This window comes from Cynoglossus semilaevis, chromosome 18 (genome assembly GCF_000523025.1).
Source record: "Cynoglossus semilaevis isolate Cse_v1.0 chromosome 18, Cse_v1.0, whole genome shotgun sequence".
NCBI classification, from domain to species: Eukaryota; Metazoa; Chordata; class Actinopteri; order Pleuronectiformes; family Cynoglossidae; genus Cynoglossus; species Cynoglossus semilaevis.
In genome coordinates this window covers 7,194,366-7,209,407 of record NC_024324.1, presented here as the reverse complement: position 1 = coordinate 7,209,407, position 15,042 = coordinate 7,194,366, and the positions used below count along the sequence as shown (strand labels likewise).

Below are 15,042 nucleotides of genomic sequence, written 5' to 3'. Positions count from 1 at the left end.
ACCAAAGAGTCCGAGCGCCTTGAGGATCTTTCATGCTTTCCAAAGCATTGGCCATTTTCACACCTTAGAAAAATCGACACGTAAATGTCAGCCGAACTGGAAATTTTCTCGATGACAATGTATGGACCTTGGAAACTGTGCTGCATAGGGATCCAAACGACAATGCATATGAAAACAAATAATTGGAGCCCTTATTTGATGCTGTTATTTGATTCTCACTGGTTAACACTAGAGGGCTCACAAGCTTTACTTGTAACAGAGGATTAACAGATGAGGTGGTGGACTAAAAATTAAAACTACCAAGTATGAAGTACATTTTTGGAATACAAGCACACTTGGAAAAGTTTGCTCGCATTTACCCAAGTCACTCAAGTCACTTTTAACTCAGGGCTGCATGGGAATAACACATGCAACAAACCTTTGCAAACAGAACAGCTGCTCTACCCTGTGGGAGTCATTAGCGCCGAAGCCCATCCTTTTGTCACACACTGTCTGTCCCTCACCTCTCGGTCCAACCTCGGGCCTTTCATGCCCCCCCCCCCCCCCCCCCCCCCCCCCCCCCCCCCCCCCCCCCCCCCCCCCCCCCCCCCCCCCCCCCCCCCCCCCCCCCCCCCCCCCCCCCCCCCCCCCCCCCCCGCGCCCCTGCCATTGCATTCTTCCCCACAACTCAGAGAGAGTCCTCAGGCTCCTGGCTGCTGTAGAAAGTGAGCGAGATTAATGTATATAGAGAGGGAGAGAAGAGTAAGAGGGTGAATGAGTGAGACGGCAACTGACAGGGAGAAAAGAACATAACGCAGAGGTGGAAAAAGATCCATCAACTCCCCACAACCCATTATCCAGGTCCTGGTGGATGATCCCATTCCTCCTCATGAATGCCTCTCCATACAGCCAGAGACAAAGAGAGAGTTCACTTCTCCTGTGTCTCAGCAATGGTGCAAATGTTATTTTCCTAAATCCCTAGCCCCCGCCTGCTGGAAACACCCATCCAGTCTGTCTGCTCGCTTGTCTCTTTCTCCCTGACTCTCTGCAGTCATGCCATAAGGAGAGTCAGTCTTAGTAAATGCCTTTTTTTCCCAATCTCAGCAAGGCAGAGAGGCTAGAGCTAGGTTTGCATCAGAAACTAACCCTACACTCCCACACCGCCACAGACAACCTGGAGCTCTACCTTAAGGTACGACTGTAGTATTCCAACATGCTCTGTACTCGAAACAGTGCTAATCACTCAGACCCTTGCATGTATTAAATATTTGAAATATCAAAAGCCAAGAATCCTTGACAACAACTACATTTCAGACAGTGACTCACAGCTCTCAAGTAAAGCACAAAATATACTTTGAAAATATTTCAGGTTTCCAAATTTTAAGTGGATTCTACGGCAAACTCACGGATTTAAGGGAAAGTTGGAATTAATATGGAGGTGGGTGGATTTTTTAGTGCTTTTCCGCAGATCCAATAGTTCCTTTACAGTGAACCCTTTGCTTTATCAGCCGTAAAATGAGATGCAATTAACCCCAGGGGTGTTTTGCTCCAGGCAGAAAAAATACATCTCACCCTGTCAGGTAGCTGTCTTGGAAATTCTCCCTGTACATTTCTGAAACGAAACGCAAAATGAACTCCATTTTCTGGACGCGTCTGTCTCACTCGTGATGGTTTAGGGTTCTTCCCGGAGGACCCACGGGGTCATCCCTCACCGGATTCGAGCTGATGAGGCGGGCTAGATTGGGAATGAACTCACTTTATGGATTTTCAATCCAAATAAAGTAGGCCATTCCCTTCCAATGGCCGTGGCCCCGGCACAGTTAACCTAGCAATTTGTCACTTTCAAGGGCATCCACTGGGAGTTTGCGTAAATTGGCCAACTTGTCGTCATCCTTCACTCACTGATAAGTAATAGAAGACAGAGATGATGGACATGATTAACCTCTGCATAATCCACTCACTTTTTCACTGCCTCTCATTGGTCCCTCCCCCCAGTGCTTCATCTCTTGATTAAATCCTGGACTCATTTTGCTGAATTATGCTTACTAATCACCAGTGTTGTATAAGTCGCAGATTTTACTTAAGGATCACACGCACACAGTGCCATGCCATTCTACCAGCCTGTTAATCAGCCCTGCGGTGGCTGCATGAGGATGCAAAATGAGATGGGCCACCACTAACTGAATTAATGAAAATAACATTGATTTCCAATGGAGGCACAGTGCCAGGCCTGGTGCAGACACATGGGGCAGATCAGGTGTTTATGAATACCAATGTTAATAATAATGAAGGAGCAAGTAAAAAGAAAAAAATGAGAGAAGCAAGATCACATCAGACTGTAATGCTTGGACACCAGATCTTGACACATTTGTCACAATTACAGTTTTAAAAATATAATTACAATTTAAATTCTGATTGAAAATGCCTTCTTAAAAAACATATAAAAGGGGAAAAATGTATGTGATGTATGTTAACTCAAGATTGTACTGAGTTTGTATTAAAATACAACTGAAAACCAAATTAAACCAGATACTGAGGAACCTGAAATTCTGACTGGAAGACTGCATTGTTTAGTCTTTGTGTGTGTACAGTATGTGTCATGATGGTTTTATTTATATTTTATTTGTTTTATATGTACGGTGCTAAGAAAATATTGGGACAAAAATCATATAAGTGACTGCTGATAATACTCCCATTTTGTTCGAGGCTTTTAAAATCCAGCCAGTGAGCCGGTAAAAAAGACATGAAAACTGTACAAAAGAGATTCTAAATTATTAGTTTGTTGAACAAGAACACTAAAAAGCCTTGGGACATCACCTTTACTCTCAAAGCATCAGCATGAACACACACCGCCGTACACCGCACACAATTTATAATAGTTAGAGAAGCAGAAAGTTTCGCATCGCGCCTTTTTCAATTCACGTTACTAATAAATTGATTGAAATAAGTTGCTCCATTTAAACTAATCAGTGATTTAATGCTAGGCTGAACACCTGCCGTGTCGCATTATCAACAGACGAATGCCCTGCACCACCCAGAGATAAATCAAGAGTAAAATACTGGATCCTTCTTACTGAGGTTCTGTGGCAGACATGTCTGCACCAGATCTCTGATGATCGGCTAATGATCACTACCATATACTATGTGCTTTGGAAATCTACTGGTACTCAGTTCTTAACACAATGACCCCACAGTATACGTTAACACAACCCTGTGTTAACGTATAGTATGCAGCAGAGTTGCATAATAATTTGAATGTTCAGTAGGGCACTCAATCTTCTTTGCATTGTAGGAAATTCAGATATTTGAACCTTTTACAAAGCAGTTGAGGAGCCTTACACTGTGCCACCGTCACCCTTCAAGAACGACTGCTGAACAGTAAATGCATGAGAACGAAGCACAAAATCAATAACCTCTATCCTTTTTAAAAATAGTAAAAGTTTTGTTTAACACTTTACAGAGGAGAAAACAGCAGGGAGTCATCTTACCCAATGACACTGTCAGCAGCTCAGGTTTTCGGTGATGGCCTCAGTGGTTCTTTAAAGAACTGAAAGCAGAAATAGACAGAAGCAGGAAGGTAGTTGAGTCAAGGTGGTATAGGTACAGATATAAGGTCAAGTCAAAGACAAACACTGGGAAACACTAGAACATCTACAGCTACTGTAGATGTTCCACAGAGTTCTATATCTACTGTATATCTATAAACAAGGAAGAACCACTGCGTTAAATTATTGACTCAATGGTCATAAAGTTTCTGTTACTTCTTTTAGAACTGATTAATGGAGGGAAAAGGGTTTTTTTTAATTTTTAAATCCATGCACACACTTAGATTAGCGTCAGAAAACTTTAGCATCCATATAACAGCTGAGACACTGCACACAATGCATGATATCACTTCAAATCACCTCTATTCTTGATCATTGTTGTAATTTTTCCTAATGACTGAATTAGAAATGCACAATAGTATATTGCTGGAAAGAGGTTTGGTCTGGATTGCAGTTGCAGTGACATTGAAAAAAAAAGAAATAAACACTAAAGACACGACCCGTTAGGTTTTATTTCTACCTGCTGGCTAAAAACCAGCATTGCAACTCCACCTGGGTTGGATAATATATTGTCTACAATTTCCACAGTTCCTTTGAAATCCTTAATAGAAAATGAAACAGTCAGGACTCATGTAGTTGCTGTCACTGGACCTTGTTACATGTCAAAAAAAAAATTAAAAAAAAATGTAAACTAAAAAAACCTAACATGTTGATCAATAGTTGAAGGTCAGACACTTAATATCATAAAATTTCAAAATCAAATCAAATAAAAAAATCCATCCACTTATATTGAGAAAAGAATGGAATGTATAATTTTGGAAAACCATGGCTGCATTAGAGATAAGTGTTCAACACTTGGTTTAGAAATTCAGGGACAGACTTAACAAGTGAAAAGGTATTTTTTAAATACCTGTATTTATAAATGAGAGGCAGAGCATTCTAAAAACTCAGAGGTAAAATCCTTCACTGTGGAACATCTAGTTCATAAGAGGATGGTTACGTGCAGGTTTATTTGGACAGATCCTTGTAAAATGTTCTCTCCATTTTGAAGAAAGACATAAATTAAATAAAGCTGGATTGAAACTTAAAAAAAAAAACTATGATGATTTAATTATATTTCCATTGCATCAAGTATGGTTGAAGATAGATGAAACCCTATGAAGTAAATGAAGTTAACACAGCTTGACAGATTTATACTGAATATAACGTTAAAATTATATATTAACCTGTTTTAAAGGCTCACACCTTTGAGCTACTGATGTGAAATCGTTCCAACAAGTTTCACTACTTTGATACATTTTAGATGTCAGTGTGAACCTGAAGTGGGTCCTTCGAGGAAGGCCGTCTCGTGGTTGCCGTGGTGCAGCATGGAGAGCAGAGTAGCTGTTTTTATACTGTTATATAGCAGACCTGCAGAGAAGCAGGAAGCTAGTGGTAAACACACATATATCAACTAATTAGAGCATCTGTTGGCAAACAAACTCCAGGCTGAGGAGTTATTGTATATGCTGTACTTTCAGTTCCAGGCGCAGCGGCTTGTTAGAGACAATATGTAGGGGAAAGGAAGAGAGGTCCAGGCGTTCCGGGGGCTTTACTTGAGTGTTTCCTTAGTCTACCCGTGTAATCGCTCCACCACATTCTGTGCGCTTTTATTCATCTAAAGCCTATAGATCTGTAACTGACAGACTAGTTGACGTATGGAAGTAAGATTAGCCAGAAACGACCGCCAGGATTTTCTCGGTTCAGTGTCAAAAGTGTCAAATATGAGACATGTATGCTTTGGACTGATTGAATGGAGGTATTTTTTTACTCTTCTTAGCCACACTGTGAACAGAAGTTATTCAAATAGTAGTACGTCTTCAGGTTCTTACAAGTGCTTTGACCTTTTCATTTCAACAGGAAGGAAATCCTTTGAGAAAAAAAGGTGAAGTCTCAGACGGTGTCATTTAAAATGTCAGCGTTCAAAAAGATCTAAACTTGACATCTTAACTACCAAATATTCTAAAGAGTGGTTTATGTAGTGCTCGCCATCTCTTTAACTTCAACACTAACCGTTGGAAGTATTGTTTTTTTTTTTGGACAATTAATAGACTTTTAAAATAAAAAAAAATATTTAAAAAAATACATACATATATATTAGGTGTACGTTTTTCCCTCCAATTAAGATTCACAATGAAGAAAACTGTGAAAACAATACATCATTGTACCTATAGTATTACAGCGTACACACCTCTATTATATATACAGTATATATATATTATATGTACAGTATATAGTGTGTCCACTAAGCATATCTGCGGACGTATTCCCCTGAATCTTGATGGCGTTTTTCCCGCATTATGAGTTTGAGCTGCTGAATCGACTTTTGGTTTCAAGACTAATTGAAATTCTCTGCTGGTAATAATTACTTCCTTTCGCTGGTGTCATAAATATGAGGCCTTCGTCTAAGGATAGTAAACATTCATCAGAGATAATTCGGTTGCCTCATGGTTTCCTCACTGTTTAAATAAATCCTCCACATCCAACCTGCAGTTGTCTTTGTAAATTGAATATTGGCTTTTATAATTGCTTTCCTCATGAGCTCCATTCTATAAAAAAAAATAACACTGTCTCCAATATACAATTTTTAACCTTGATGTTAAACACATCAGTATTTAAATCAAGCTCCTAAGGTTGGAGAGAGATATAATGGCCCTACTATATATATACTGTATGTATATACAGTATAGTTCTATAAATTTACCATTAGGAGGCACAGTAATAACTGAACTGAATTTATTTAGCCCATTTTCACTTTATCTTACCTCCACCTTATCTTTAAAACTCTGTTTTCCCACCTACATCTTTCTATCTTTTCATTAGTTCATTCAGAGCTTTTATTTGTCTCCCTTAAAGTTTTTCACCTTTTTTTGGTCTATTTTCTATCCTTTTCCCTTTATTTACTTTTTCTTCTCCACTTACTTCCCTTCCTTTCCTCTTTTATTACAACACTCCATGAAAGCTTTTTCTTCATCGTTGGAGAGGTGTATTCGTCTTTTTTATTTCTAACTCTAGTTATTGTATATTATTTTTTCACAGTGGCATCCACTTGTTTACCTCCTCCGTCACCACCCCCCCACCACCACCACCACCACCACCATCACATGGAGAGATTGATTACAAAAGCTCCACTTCAGTTTATAGTTCTTTCATATAATTTCTCATCCTTCAATGTTTGGATTTTTATTCAGCCACAGTCAGGGTTAGGGCAGGACTCACTCCTTGTGTAGTTTGGATGAAAAATAATTACAGCACCCACTGAACCTCTGGCATTTCATCTCTTAGTGTGATCGAGTATCAGACCTTAATAATGGATCAAAATAGTACCTCCTATGGAAGCATTCATCACATTCTGGTCAAAGAAAATGTAACTGATGTGAAACTCTAACAGCTAAGCATCGCATGTAGGTCGGATGAGACTGACGTTCACCCTTGTGTCAATCACAGGTGATGCACATGATACCGTATCAAATACAATAGGAATTCTTCTGCATCGTGGGTATATTCTTTATATAAGTGTATGTATATGATCATTTTTAACAGCTCACTAATGTATGCATTACTGCCCTATATGTGATGGTGGTAAGGTATTACACTGGTTATAGTGTAGTGAAGTGAGAAAAATAAGGGATACCCACAGAACAGGACTACCTGCATATTGGGCTGATCATTAATATAGAAGATGAATTCCCACTATCGGCTGAGACTATATCAATGCCTGTGAGAAATGCAAAACCAACCTGCGATACATTAAACAGATTTGTAGACTGCTGATTTGTGAACGTCTCTTGCATTTCTCTACTATTTAACAAGTGCCAACCTCCAAATTGTAATTTCAGGTAAGGGAAATACAAAATGAAAAATTACAAATTAAATTAAAAAAAAAATTATAAAATACCTTGTTGATTTGGGTTGAATCCAATCCTGGCAGTCATCAGTTGATGGCAGGGTCCACCCTGGTGAGTTTGAAAGAAAGGTTATCAACCATGTCTAACGTTCATTAAATGCTAAATCCAATTGTCAAAATCTGTCTGTTTTCTAACTTTGAGAACACAATGAACGAACTCTTAACAGTGCTTCGAATTTTCAGACGTATTCCAGGTATTATGGCAGAAACAAAACACAAAAAAACACATGGAGATTCTTCCAAAAGTGATGCCTATAAGGTCAGTTGACATTCACAGTATTGGCTTTTATGGGATTGTTGGTGTGTTGCTGTTAGGCCAGAGTGTAGGGAGGAACTTCAAAAACACATGATCCATTTCCAAAGAAAAAAAGAAAGTTTGAGGAAAAACTCTGATAACTCCACTGCCACCAGGAAGGGAGAGAGAGCAAGAGAGAGAGAGAGAGAGAGAAATCAATAAATAGTTCATCCATTACCATGGTGAGTGCAGATTAGTGAGGGTCCACGGTCAGTTGACCGTCAGTGTAGGTGGCTGCAGACAAGGATTCAGCCCACTGCCCAATTTGAGAGCCGCATGAGAGGGAGGTGTGATGGTGCAGTGGTTTCCTGCGGTGCCTGATCGCCGGGGGGCCACAGGAACATGAGAGCGTGAGATAAAAGGGGAAAAGAGAGAAGAGATGAAGAGGCAAGAGGAGGTACATTCAGGGCAATTTAATCACAGCCATCTCCACTGGATGATAAGGGAGCAGCAGGAGAATATAAATAGTAAGCCAAAGACTAATGGAACTCATTTTAGGAGAGTATTTAACCTATTTCACAGAGAATCCAGTGTAATCAATTACCAGAGCATTAAGCCGAGGCCATTCTTTAATTATTCTTCCAACCTGATTATTCTCTGACACGCCACCTTCGTCCTACAAATAGATATTATATTACCTACACCGGACTTATTGGCGTTTTAAAACAGCGGCCCCGGCCGCAGAGCTACACCCAGGAAAATAAACCAGCCTCTGTGTTATTTTGTAAACCGACTGTGTACGTATTTAGTCACGGGTTTGTATAAACGTGTGCTTCACTGCACCCAGCAGCGCAAGGTCTGAATATGTTATTTCAACAGCCGTCTGCAGGATTTTCTTTTTGTTTCACACACAACTGAGCTGTCATTTTTTTTTTTTTTTTTTTAGTTTTACATTGTTGGGCATTTTTTATTCATGAGTATTTGCTCTAAAAGCAGGACTTTCAGCAATTTGGAAGATGCGGCGTATGTATGCTCGGCTTCTGCGGTCATCAAAATTTCAGAGGCATCCTTCACAAAATAAGCACTTGTTATGACCCACTGGTTTCAGGAACCCTGGCAGTGGTAATTAGCATAAAAACAATCCCGCCGCCGATGGATCTGTTTGCATTAGTGATAGTTCAGTACCAGGCGCCGACTCTTTCACTTCCAGTCATTTTTCAGTCATCTGGAAACATTTCGGGTTGTCAGAGTCATTACTCCATATTTAAAGATGGATTACTCTCTTTTTTTTTCTTGTATAATTTATCAAAGAGAAAACAGCATTGTCCATATTCATCCCCAGAAGTGTATTGTTTATTCTGAACTCCTCAGTAATTAATGGAACCATAATAGAAATCTAATTTTTCTTCCAACCTCACGCATCCCTGCTCTAGAGACAGGATATATTTTTAACCTGCCTGCTTCAGAAAGTATTGTTTTTAAGGATGAAAATTTCTGACTCTTCTTTTTTTACAAAATTATGAAATACAAGAGGTCTCTGAATGATACTTGGTTTAATATATATATATATATATATTATTTGTATGTGACGTAACCCCTAACCCACTAGGGGGCAGAATACATGTTTCAGATCATATACAATTAGAATTGTATGTATTAACTGTATTGTCTAAATAACAATTTATCCTGTTTTATTCTATTTAAGCTGATATTACTGTTTGACATTTTCTCTAATTGTATTTTCATGCCTGCAGTGTTTGTTCGGTTGTTTAACCTTTCAGCCATTAACCATGATTAATCAGTGGCTTTAAACGTGAAATCTAAAGATTTAAAAAGAACTAAATGGCATGAGCTGAACTAGTGCACCAAAAAGAAAGAAAACTAAAGAATAGTCTCTACCCAAGTTATTATTATTTTATATTTGTTCAACCAGCAACTGCAGCATCACACCTCCATGCCCAGTTCCATGTTTTTAAAAGATCATTAAGTTGAAATCTAAAACTGTGATGAAAAAGACAAATGTAATATTTTCAAATATATATCTGGAAATGACAATATATCTATTTTTCAGAGAATTGCAAAAGGATTTAGTCATCTGGGATTTGTGTTACTTTTAGTCAAAGCTGTTAACAGATGCTAATTTTGTTGAACAGTTGTTTAACAAAATGCTGTGTTTTGCAATGTAAATAATGGTTATTCTATTTTATTCTATTCTATGAAATCAAACCTTTTCATTGGCATCTCCAAAAATATACACATACTTATGACTAAATGGTTGAATTAGGACATAAAAATCATTTGACCAATTCCTGGAACTTGAGAGTGAAAATACCTGGAGTTTGTGTCCTCATCTGTTCTGTTGGCACCAGAGTGCATGCTGAAAGAGCAGGAAACCCCCAGGTGGATTGCTGAGAAACTGTAAAAGATAAGACCAAAATAAAACACTCAGTGAAATATTAAATACATTTTACACTGTAATAATGGGTTTCAATATTGAAATACCAACATGAACTCATTAAACTCCATTGATTAAACATAAATATGAGGTGTGTACGGTATATACCAGTTTCATTATCCATAAACAGCGGCATTAGGTGTCCATTTAATATAGGCCGACACTCAACACTCAAAACTCAGGGGAGATGTTACAGGGCCACAGTCAGGCACTGTTGGCTTGTTTGTTTGAGAGTCAATCCTACATTAATCCACTGATACACTCTCAACATAGGGAAGGATATAACTGGCTGCAGGGCGCAATCCGGAAAATATGCAATGCTGCACTTCAAATTTGAGATGTGGGCTTCAGAATGGAAGCATACAGCCACACNNATACAGCCACACACAGAAGGACAGATGTGGAAAAGTGTGTTTGTTTTATATTTATAAAATGATAAAGTCAGTCATTAGCGTGATCACACAGCAGTAAGGACAATAGCTTTGTTTAATTGTTTTATGTGAGAATCGTAAGGACCCACCTGTGAACTGTCCTAGCAAGAACATACAAATATATACCGATACTCTACAACACGAAATGTGTTTTTATTGAGCCGTTAATCTTTAATGTAGTGTAGAACATACTTTGTTTACCTCATTTTTAAAGATAAATTACCACTGTACTTCAGTCACCTCCTCGATGTGATGCTATCGGACACAGATTTGTTTTAAGTATAGATCTGTTTGGATTAGCACTCAGTGACTCGGAGATGGCCGGACAGATGGAATATCACCCTGTTGTCGCTTTTTTTGCCGCTGAAGCAGCAGTGTGTGTTAAAAGAATGTCAAACTAATTGTGGAGTTAAAGACTGGGGAGACCACACACACTGTCTGAAACCAGGCTTATCCATGCCAGGTATGTTGGGACACATGGATGTGAAAGGAATGTACCAGAGGTCGCATGTACTTTTCGTGTATTTGCATATCTGCAGGACGTATAGGAGAGGAGGGTTCCATCTGTAGATGCTGATCAGCCTAAGCTTAATTGCTTATGGTGGCAGTCAAAGTCAATATGTTGGTCAATGGCCCATTTATTCTGCAGGTTCATTTCCCCATAATTAGTCTACATGTGTCTGGCCAATGCACAAGTCTGTCCTCATTAAAATAATAAGAATGGGTTGGGCAGAGAGGAGGGCAGGAGGAATGAAGGGAACAAATGCAAGAGAAATTAGTGGATCAATACAACAATGAGTCAATACAATGACTGTCTTGGCACAACAATGGCCGACAATAAAGGGCCTGGTAAGTCCCAAATAACAACATTAACTCTGTTCCATCACTGCAGGACGGGCTCAGAATACACTTGTAGTATTTCATATAGGTCTAAAATTTAACCTAGATAAAAACCTGTTTCAGGATGTAGTGATACATACACAAAATATATATTTATATATATTTAACATATGCTGCATATAATATAGTTAATATTACGCTGCTATATAATTATGAAACATATATATATATATTTATATATGCTCTACATATACTGTATATACTCTGTATATAACATACATATATGTATATATTTAAAAGATATCTCTGCTGGTATATGTATATATATACATACATATATTCTACATGAGTGGTTCTCAAACTTTGTATACTCTGTACCACCTGAAAAAACAGCTCTCTGAGTACCACCATGATGACCAACATTAGAATATAGTAGTGTACACACTTTGGCAGCAGTGGGGAGAAATCAAAATAATTCCTGGAGTATTCAGACTTAGAGTGAGCAGTCATTTACTTACCCGAGGGCGAGGTGTGAAAAACTAAAATTGGTGACACTGTGGGTGTAAGAAGTAACAGGGAAAGGAGGATGGAGCAAATCCACAACACTACAGTCTACATCCTGACAGACGTGCTGTCAGAATGGATATGGCACAGTATTATAAGCAACTTTGTCAGTGGAGTCAAAGGTTAAAGAGTAATTCTGTTGATATACATGTGATACTAAAAAGGAACGACAATGACAACAGTGTCAGGGCCTGATTATATCATGTTAAGTGAAGACACAGAGTGAGTACTGAGGGAAGTAGGGAATTAGAATGGATAGAAAGTACAAGGGTACTTCAATGACATAATTAATGGGATAATGTGTGTATGCAACTGGATGGATATTTTACCAGTAGATGTACACAGTAATTACTAAATCAAGTCTGAAACTTAAATAATGTTTTATCAGATTGAGGAATGCAGTGATTATTCCACCGCTACCCCGTGATTACATGTTTGAAGATTCCAATCATCAGACAGCCTTACTTTATATTTATGTTTCTGACTGCAATATAAACCATAAAGTTAAATGGTGACAACCGCTGCACCATACTACTGTTATCCACATGACAGAAAGTCTTATGAAAGGATGAACGTTGCGATCTTATTTTTTTAATTCTTATTCTTTTTAAGATACCCCGTGTCGCCCAGATCCAGGCAAAAGGCACGGAGTGATAAATAGAAACATTATATTGTAGAAAATTACTACAATCCTTGTTGTACTGCCACTCTGAGTGGCCTTCACTGCAAGCTGTTAGGGGCTGCATATAATTTTAAAAGGGCAAATGGAACATGGAAATGCAGACTCACAGCTGATGCAGTTCCGAACAGCCTGTTGTTGAAAACCTAAAAGGGAATACAGAAAAAAAAGGAATGAATAATAATAAGTAAATAAGTGTATTTTAACACTTTTACATTTTTTCTCTGGGAAATAAGACTTTTTTGTATTAAAAATACAGCATTTTGTCCATAGTTTGGTTTAAAATACAAGTATTTGTTGGAATAAATAATATACCTATGTGGAACATTAGCAGTACTCCGCATACATTTCCTCCTGACTGGAGTGCTCTGAAATGTGGAATAAATAAGTGATGTGTGTGTGTCTGCATCCTTGCTAGTGCGGCCATGTGTTGTACAGTTGCTGTGTGTAATCCTTGGCCTTCACCAGCTGCCTGCAGGTTTTTCAAAAGCGTCTTACTCTAATTAAAAACAGGTGGACGCAGCTATATTAGCTTGTTAAAACACACCTATCACTGAAGGGCAATGTATCATATACACACGCACAAACACGCACGTAGGCACTAAAACGTCTGATGGCTGCTGGAGCCACAATAATTATGATGGAAGACACAGTAGTTACATTTAAGGCTTTTACTTGTAAAAGTAAAGAAAAAAAAAACTACAATACTTACTCCCTAATGTCTGATACTAAAAATAGTCAGTGTACGATCCAGTTTACAGCTCACGGCCATCGCCTCTCGTTGAAGAGTAAAAATTGCCAGAGCTCGTTTAATCCAACAACACCTTTCCTGCCCATGATTTGACGCATAGTGGTCATAAAAAAAACAATTTTATTTCTGTTTTATTGTTTGTTTTTTTCCCCCTGTTAAATAAATATATTTCCTCTACGAATGTCATTAAGCTTTTGTGGTGGAATCGGGAATACGACAGATTACGCCGAGCTTTTAAAGGTCCACTGTGTGACATTGAGGTAAAATTGTTTAAAATCAATTTCTTTCATAAAAAAGGGGGAATAATATAATTTATTTGTTTGTTTGGTTTTTTTTTTTTTAATGCTCTCATGTCCCTTGAATGAATAAAAGATTTATTTACACGAGGAGCATATTTGATCATGCTGGCCTCGTGATGGACTTTAGAAGACAAACTGAAGACCTTTTAGGTTTTAATTAGAACTAAAGACTATCATCAATTCATTTTTGTATTTGTAGGGAGAGGGAGAGAGGAGCGAAGCAACAAAGTGTTCTGTTAGCCCCCAACAATTCCGACTATTCTTTTGACTGAATATTATCAATTAACTTTAGTGGTCTCTACTGAAGTACTCTCTACTGCAGTGTTTTTCAACCTTGGGATGGTGACAGTATTCAGTTTCATCCTGGTAACGACAAGTGTAAAAGTGATCAGGGAAAATAAAATGTCACTGTGATCACTAATCTAAACTTCTCTGGAGTTGCCATACATTAGAGATCAGACAACCTTTCGTTATATACGTTAAATATGTTATTATTGTTATTACAATTCTTCTTAATAATTAAACTAATAGATCGCCTTATTAGTCAGCAAGAGTCTAAGAGACAAATGGTCTGATGTGATTTCACTGCTGTTTCATTTAAGGCCACACTCACATTGTCTGCAAAAGCTTTTTATGACGTATCAGCAGGTTAGCAACCATTTGAGGCCATTTAGTCAATGGTACATTTAAATGTTCTTTAAAGAATGAAGCGTTTTATTCCTCTTCTAGGCTTTACTGAAGCAGCTGGCAATAAATGTAAACGCCTGTGACTGTCTCTCTGTGTGTACGCAGGTGTGTGGTCTCAGCGTGTATGCGTGTGCGCGCAAGGGCAGCAGAGTTAGCGCTGTACACGGTGAAATAATTCTCCGCCATCACCGGTGATACGACGGCAATTGAACTCTTGCACTTTGTGTTTTAAATGTCCGTTTATGCATTAAACATCCCTTCGATGGAGAATAATAAGACACTATAATAGTTCTTTTAGAAAACGCATCACATGTGGGGGAAGGCCGTGCATGTAAACTCGTGACTTTCCTTTCCCTCATTTCAACTTTTAACAAATGCCTTTCCGGCAGCCTTTCTCCCAGACTAAAATACTTCTCGGTATGAATATTTAATGCAAAACTCATGGAAGGCAAATTCAATTTGTTTTATTTTTCTCCCTGCCCTGTCCATTATTGTGTCAGGTGCAGTGGAGGTTTCAGCGAGAGCTGAGATTTGCTGGGGAGAGTGAAAAGACTGCGTTCACATCCTGCGATGTCTACACTGGTCCCTCACAGAGACGCTGATTTTATGTTTAGTATTCCTTTTTAAAATT

The 15,042-nt window shown here is 38.4% G+C and overlaps 1 protein-coding gene across 1 annotated transcript in view; it reads right to left on the bottom strand.

Moving 5' to 3' along the window:
* The window catches only part of col9a2 (procollagen, type IX, alpha 2), a 129,624-nt gene that overhangs the window by 104,447 nt on the left and 10,135 nt on the right, over positions 1 to 15,042 (bottom strand). The window contains exons 9-13 of the mRNA XM_025065342.1: positions 12,785 to 12,820; positions 10,038 to 10,121; positions 7,944 to 8,082; positions 7,462 to 7,519; positions 3,468 to 3,526 (exon numbers count right to left, since the gene is read on the bottom strand). The gene's annotated coding sequence lies outside the window, so the exon portion shown is untranslated. The remainder of the gene's footprint in view (positions 1 to 3,467; positions 3,527 to 7,461; positions 7,520 to 7,943; positions 8,083 to 10,037; positions 10,122 to 12,784; positions 12,821 to 15,042) is intronic.